Here is a 6,000-nt window from a genome sequence, read left to right on the forward strand (position 1 = left end):
GAGGACTAAGAGATGAAGCGTGTAAAGAAAGCATCTTGCAAAATAGCTGGCAGGTGTTAGACCCTCTTACTCTTCTGGCTGGTTAAATGAAAATATTCCCACTCAGAAGATCAGCAGAAGATATTCCCCAAAGTTTATTCAATAAACATTAGGTTGTAACAGCTCAGGCCTGGGATTTCCAATCTCTGTTACAGAAGACAAGGGAAACCACTTGTCTCCAAGATTAAAATTCAGGTCCTTACGGGATGAAGAAATTAGAGGAATGCATACACAGTTAACCTCTGAGATCTGTATCTGCGATCTGTAGGTAATTATTCTCCATGACATGCAGACACAGATGCAGCCACTCATAGAAGCGTTCAGCAGGGACATAGTTACTTCATAGCAGACAAAATGTATATTGGGGAAAAAAAAGGATCACATGGAAATAAACCAAAATCTTTTTACCTTACAGGACAATTTCAAAATTAGAAGACTCTCCTGAGCCGTGATATCTTGGCAAAGTTTCCAACATGTTTTATGCTCCAGGCCTGGTGCTGCCTCCTCTCCCTGTCATTTCCATAATGTCTCCCTTAATAAACATTTGCAGTCCTATCTGTCTGGGCGTCTGCTTCCTGGAGGACTGGCTCACACCCCAGAGCGTACCAGGTGTGACTCCTCGTACGCTATTCAAACCCAGGCAGATACTGCCTTGCTGGCCACAGAAGCAGGGTTAGCCTTTGGGTGGTGTTGACTGGGAGGGGTTGAGGGGGCCTTCTGGGGTGGGGAAACATCCTGTATTAAGCCGTGGGTGGAGGCTGTGCTCACTGATTTTTAAAATAGTCACTGTGAGCCTAGTGGCTGCCAGTGGTGCCTTGTGAGCAGAGAGACAGGAAGAGATTCCCATGAGGTCTCCAACTTCTCATGACAGGGAGTAGAAGGGGGCCCAGCAGCAGCTGTGGAGCCAGTGAGGACCCCTAGAGGCTCGGAGTTTGTCACAGCCCTTTCCCCACTGAGCCGGTTGCCCCCAGGAGCACCAACTCCAGGCGACTCTGAGAGAAGCTGAGCTGGGAGCAGACATTTCTCAATCAGCCCTCTACCCCCCACCATCTTTCTGTAGTTTTCCAATTACAGCACCTGCATACCTGTGGCCCACATCTGTGCTGCCCCCGGGCCAACGTAGAGTGCATCAGCCGATGCCAAAAGCCACCTGCCCTGGCTCCATGCTTCCATGCCACCAACGGCCGTGAGCATAGCCACCAATTTCCGCCTCTTCTGGTACCATGAAGATGAATCTTGACAGTGTCAGCTTTTCTTCAGAATGGGAATCGGCAGAATGGCTACAGAGACCTCTTTCTGCGCATCAGGAGATCCACACAGAGGCCTCTCTGGAGGCTGCCATCTCTTCTGACGGATCCTGCCTTCCCAGCCTGGCCAGCCTCCTGAGGCGGATGCACTCTCTCCACACAAAGTGTCTGCCAGCCTCCAGCTTCCAGCCTCCACTTGAATGGAGGCAGTTTCCCCAGTGAGTTATTTCCTCTGAGCTGGAATAACAGACTGAAGGAAGAGGCCCTCGGCAAACTGTGGATGACCTGCCTGTGTGATTGCTGGGGCTGGAGGCTCCAACCACAGGCACTTCATCCTCATTACACACCTGTAGCTTCATATTGGTTATGAACAATTTCTCTTTGTCAGATGCATTTTGAAATTTTTCATCTAAGGGGCAACTGAAAGTGTTTAGTCCCACGAATATCAACAATACGGTAAACATATGGAGAGTGCACCCACATGTCAATTCTGAAATAATTACAGGATTTACGTATTTGAGGAAAATCTCATGGCTCTAATTACGTAGAATTCACAAGGAGGCAGGTATCTTCATGCAGACACGTATTAACAACAAACAAGCAGAGCACAGTTGGGGTGTGCACCCCAAAACTTGGGGTGGAGATGAAAGGGCGAGGGGAACTGTGGTTGCGGACTGTGATTTAGGGGTTCCAGGAAAGACTCACTGAGAATTAAGAGGTTTTAGTAATTGAAAGGATGTATTTTGTGTGAGGCTGTAATGAAACATAATTCCTAGGATGCAGGGAAGAGCTGAAGCTACTGAGGAGGGAAGTCTTGGACATGTGGGTGGAATGAGATGAACAGTGATGGTGAAACCACAAGAAGGAAAGAGGCTCAGGACAGAGAACAGTGGGGAGGCGTGGGAGGTGTCTCAGAAGAGGAGAGGTGCATGGCCCAGGCCCAGGGGAAGACCTGCTGCAGCATGGAGGCCAGTGGGAAAAGCAGAGGCAGAGGCTGGAAGGAAATGTCCAGACCGGGGAAGCAGCTATAGCCGACATCTGGGAACCTGCTTAACATTTGACGAAGGAAGCGTTGACGTCATCCATGGCTTGGTGTGTATTTCGGCTATATATTTATAGCTCTGAAGTCTGAATTTCAGGCCACGTTTTAGTGATTAAATGGTTTGTGTGCAGTATTGTACCTATCCTGTAGATCACCATCTGGGCAATGGGAATTTTTTAAATAAGAAGAAATAGTTCAGGCACCAAGAAAGGTCAGGGGCAGCAGCACACCTGCTCCCAAGATATGCCAGGTTTCTCTCCAAACTTCTCACATTTTCATTCTTTAATAAAATGCAATCCATGGCGAGAGTTAAAGAAAAATTGTTGACTATGGTCAATCATTCTAAGTACCATTTTATAATAAAATCAGTAGTTCTAAACTTTGTCTCTGCTTGTGCTCAGTCACGATGTTTTTAGCAATTTCCTACTCAATTCATCTATTTTATTTTTATTTTTTGAAATAGAGATTCACTCTTGGTGCCCAGGCTGGAGTGCAATGGCGTGATCTTGGCTCACTGCAACCTGTGCCTCCCAGGTTCAAGCAATTCTCCTCCCTCGCTTCCTGAATAACTGGGATTACAGGTGCCAACCACTATGCTCAGCTAATTTTTGAATTTTTAGTAGAGATGGGGTTTCACTATGTTGGCCAGGCTGGTCTTGAACTCAAGCGATCTGCCCGCCTCGGCCTCCCAAAGTGCTGGGATTATATGCGTGAGCCACCGTGCCTGGTTATCCATCTACTTCTAAGATTACTCATTTTTTCCGCCTGCTGTCTATTGCTACTAGGCTCTGGCAGTGGCTTTTTCAGCTACACTCAGTGAAGCCTCTTTCCGGGTTCACCAAGAAGGAGAAGGTGGGTGCTCCCCGCCGCCAGTTCCAATACCCAGTCAGGAGCTAGATCTATGACTGCCTTCTGCTGATCTCGAGAATGTGGTGTCAGCTTTTCCTTAGACCCCAGTGCCAATTTTTTGTTCCCGTAACTCTGGGTTTTAAAAACGACATGGTTTGTGTTTGATGGCCTTTTTAATGAAACAGAGAAAAGAGAGACCAATAAGTTACAGCTTATTTCCTGAGAGATCTTATCAACCCTATGGTTATTCTTCCTCTTCTACCCCATGGGCTATGAGGGCACACACAAACACAGGCTTCTACATTACACACTCACACAAGCACCTGCCTGAAACACATGCACTGCTTCACACACTCAAATGCACCTACCTCCCACACACACTTGCCTTACACACACCTCTGCCTTGCACACACACAAGCACATGCCTTGCACACACACACACACACAAGCACCTACCTCTCACACACATGCACCTGTCCTTACGCACATTCACATTCACATCCACTCCCTTACATAGACACACAACACCCTAATACACACACCTGGACACACACAGTTCCTCTCTCACAATTCAGAGGAAGACGTCTTTACAACTAAACTCTCATATTCAAATAAGATTCATCGTCCTGCCCCTTCATTCCTAGTGGAGCTTAAATATAGCATGAGAGGGAGAGTCTTTATTAAAATAACATTACAAATGAAAATAAGGAATGAGCATTTATATTTGCTTCAAATGAACCCATACACATTGCAGGGTGCTCCCCAGGACCATAGGATGGGACTGGAATCAGCGTCCCCGAAGCTCAAGCCCCGGTAACTTCGTGGCACGTCTGTCCTTGATAGAAATGTTTTTAACTAAATGAGAGCAAATGCTCGAGTAGATCTGATTATCTGTGTTCCCTACCTCGGTGAAATGTGACCATCCAAACTGATTTGAAATGAGCTCTCATGTAGTTAGGCCTTTCTTTGATATCCTTGAATCTGAGTGAACCACTTTGATTGTCATTGTCAAATCCACGTACTGATCCCCTTGCATCCCCTTCCTGTTTGGTTATTGCAAGCTCTCTGCATGAAACTCCCACGGGGAGGCTGAGGTGGGGTTGCTGGAGGCCAGGACAGCTGACAGAGAGAGCTGGGCATGTGGTGTGGCATTTTGGAAGTAGAGCATGCTCACTGTCACTTTCTGGATAAATTCTGCAATAAAGGAGGATACTTCTGCTGTTCCCCAGTGCATTGGAGTCTCCATGGAACCTGCAACAGCCAGGGCTCCAGCAGGAAAAGTGCACCCACAATAGCACACCCCGGGAAAGGCTGGCGAAGCTTCTGCCTTTTGAAGAATATAAATAAGAACATTGAAAGGCAGTTCACAGACTGAAAGAAAATTTTGCAGAACATATATTCAGAATATAAAAGGAAGTGTGTAGACACACACACAGACACACACACACCACGCACAGACATCTTAGTAATAAGGATGAAAAAGGACCCAATGCTCAAAAGCGTTCAAAGATTTGTACACACTTTACCAAAAAAGATGTATGAATGGCCAAAAAATAGACGAAAAATGCTCTTAATCAGCAGTCCCCAGTCCTGTTAGAAACTGGGCTGCACAGCAGGAGGTGAGCAGATGACAAGCAAGCATCACATCTGACCCCCACCTCCTGTCAGATAAGCAGCGGCATTAGATTCTCAGAGGAGCTCAAACCCTGTTGTAAACTGCACACGTGAGGGATTCAGGTTGTGTGCTCCTTATGAAAATCTAATCCCTGATCCTGAAAGCATCCCTCAGCCTCCTTCCTCGACTCTCTATGGGAAAATTGTCTTCCAGAAGCCAGTCTCTGGTGCCAAAAAAGGTTGGGGCCTGCTGCTCTAAATCACTAGTCATCAGACAATGCAAATGAAAACCACAATGGGATATCATTGTGCCCACTAAAATGGTTAAATGTAAAACGACTGGTAATACTAAGTGTTGGTGAAGATGTGAGTGTCACTTTCATTCATTGCTGGTGGAAATGAAAAATGATACAGTTGCTCTGGAACCTAGGAATTCAGAATGTTAGAAGATTTAACATACACTTACTATTTGACCCAACAAGTTCGCTCCTAAATATTTCTCCAAGAGAAATAAAAATACATGTCTGCACAAATATGTACAAAAAATTTTATGCAGCATTGTCTGTTTTTCTTATTTGATTTTATTTTTAGGGACAAGGTCTTGCTATGTAGCCCAGGCTGGTATCAAACTCCTGGCCTCAAGTGATATCCCATCTCAGCCTCCCAAAGTGCTGGGATTATAGGCATGAGCCACCACACCAGGCAGCAGCATGATTCTCAAAAGTCAAATACTGGAAGAAACCCAAATGTGTATTAGTTTTGAGGAGTGGATAAACAGCACAGAATATAGAAGACTACTTGGCAATAGAAAGGCATTCAGTTGGAACACCGGCCACAACATGATTCCTGGAGGCAGCCAGCCCTGTGTGAGTGCTGGCCTGGCTGCAGCCCTGTGGCTGGCCCTGACCTGCCTGCCTCCCCAGCCCACCTGGGCTCTCATGTGCTCTTCCCCCAGTCAGGGAAAATCCTTGAACCACCCACTTCTGAGAAACGGTAAAAGAAGGAAGGAGGAAGAAAGAAAAGAGAGAAAGGGGCCAGGCGCAGTGGCTCACCCCCAAGCACTTTGGGAGGCCAGTGTGGGAGGATGGCTTGAGATAAGGACTTCGAGGCCAGCAAGGAGGGGGATCCTCACCAAGACTAGGGTCTGCCTATGTGGAGTAAGAGCCACAATTTTGCCCTTTACCTGGGCTGGTAGCGCGGAGGGGCACG

The sequence above is a fragment of the Aotus nancymaae genome, unplaced genomic scaffold (genome assembly GCF_030222135.1).
Source record: "Aotus nancymaae isolate 86718 unplaced genomic scaffold, 86718_ANA_hifiasm-v0.15.2.pri h1tg000001l, whole genome shotgun sequence".
Classification (NCBI taxonomy): domain Eukaryota; kingdom Metazoa; phylum Chordata; class Mammalia; order Primates; family Aotidae; genus Aotus; species Aotus nancymaae.